The following is a 432-nucleotide window of genomic DNA, read 5'->3' on the forward strand; positions in this document are numbered from 1 at the left end:
CCGAGGGGGGCGGCGGGACCTCGGCCGGCCCCGACCGTCGGCGGGGCGAAATAAGCCGGACCGAAAGCCCGGGAGGCGGCGGGAACCCCCGCGGGGCAGCGCCCGCGCCCCCCGGGCGCAGCTCCGACAGCGGGACCGCGCCTTCCCCGGGGTCTCGCCTGGGAAAGGAAAGCTCACAAACCTGGGGCAGGGCTGGAGGCCGCTCCGCCGCGGGCCCTGCAGACCGCCTGCCAACAGCGGCTTCGGCCGGGGGAGCCGCGCGGCTCCGCTCTCTCCGCTCCGCCGGGGTACGGGCTGGGGGGCTCCGGCCGGGCGGCTCCGCGTCCCGGTCACGTCGCCATAATCTTCTCCCGCGGCTCGCCCGGGCTTTCGGGTCTCCCCTTCGCTCCCGCAGCGGCGGCGGTGCGGGGGCAAGCAGGGGAGCGACGGGTC

This window comes from Haliaeetus leucocephalus, unplaced genomic scaffold, assembly GCF_000737465.1.
Source record: "Haliaeetus leucocephalus isolate CR32 unplaced genomic scaffold, Haliaeetus_leucocephalus-4.0 Scaffold262, whole genome shotgun sequence".
Taxonomy (NCBI): domain Eukaryota; kingdom Metazoa; phylum Chordata; class Aves; order Accipitriformes; family Accipitridae; genus Haliaeetus; species Haliaeetus leucocephalus.